The 839-nt window shown below is 38.1% G+C and overlaps 2 protein-coding genes across 3 annotated transcripts in view; one reads left to right on the top strand and one right to left on the bottom strand.

Annotated features, from left to right (window-relative positions):
• LOC111661204 (major histocompatibility complex class I-related protein 1-like) overlaps nt 1–839 on the top strand; it is a 124696-nt gene that overhangs the window by 67433 nt on the left and 56424 nt on the right. The gene's annotated exons all lie outside the window — the stretch shown is intronic.
• LOC111661196 (chitin synthase chs-2-like) overlaps nt 1–839 on the bottom strand; it is a 13497-nt gene that overhangs the window by 11232 nt on the left and 1426 nt on the right. The gene's annotated exons all lie outside the window — the stretch shown is intronic.

Below are 839 nucleotides of genomic sequence, written 5' to 3'. Positions count from 1 at the left end.
CTCTCTCTCTCTCTCTCTCTCTCTCTCTCTCTCTCTCTCTCTCTCTCTCAGGTGTTCACATCATCCAGCAGATTTTCGGCTGTGATTGGGATGATGAGACTGAAAAGGTTATAGGTTATAATCAATATGGTTATAATGGGGAAGACTTCCTCACATTTGACCTGGAGACAGAGACGTGGATCGCTGCAAACCCCCAGGCTGAAACCACTAAACAGGAGTGGGATGGAAATACAGCTAATAATAAGCATTGGAAGAACATCATCATCAACGTTTATCCTTTCTGGCTGAAGAAGTATTTGATCTATGCAAGTGGTTTTCTGGGTAGACCAGGTAGAGTCACGTGACCTGAAATGTCTCTTTGCAGTATATATGACCGTGTTTCCACTTTTACTCTCACTGTCGTTCATTCACGTCTTTGTCTTTACTCTCTCACTTTTACTCGCTCTATTAACACCTCTAACTCATAGTGCGTCAGACTGGGATAGTAATATGAATGTAAATAATAAATGAAGCTGGGTTCAGTTATGCATTTACAGATGATTATACTGAATCATATTAAAATATTTTTGTACGTGAAAGAATGTGTGGGCAAGAAGCAAGTGAAAATAATGATAAGAAAGTGTTTATGTTTGTAATATTCATTTCAGCCTCAACAGGATCTGATTTTTGTTTGTCCAAATGTAACTTTGTCTGGCAGGACTGTGGGTTTTTTTTATCACCACCATAAACGGACACTCACTCTTCAATCATGACCAGTGGTGAAATTTAACAAAGTACATTTACTCATGTTCTGTTCTTCACTACGGTTTTAATATAATTGAGTAGTATGATTGAGTATA

This window comes from Seriola lalandi, unplaced genomic scaffold, assembly GCF_002814215.2.
Source record: "Seriola lalandi dorsalis isolate HSWRI2012SDOR001 ecotype SW California unplaced genomic scaffold, Sedor1 jcf7180002054538, whole genome shotgun sequence".
Taxonomy (NCBI): domain Eukaryota; kingdom Metazoa; phylum Chordata; class Actinopteri; order Carangiformes; family Carangidae; genus Seriola; species Seriola lalandi.
The sequence above is the reverse complement of the archived record's forward strand: the minus strand, read 5'-3'. Positions and strand labels throughout refer to the sequence as shown.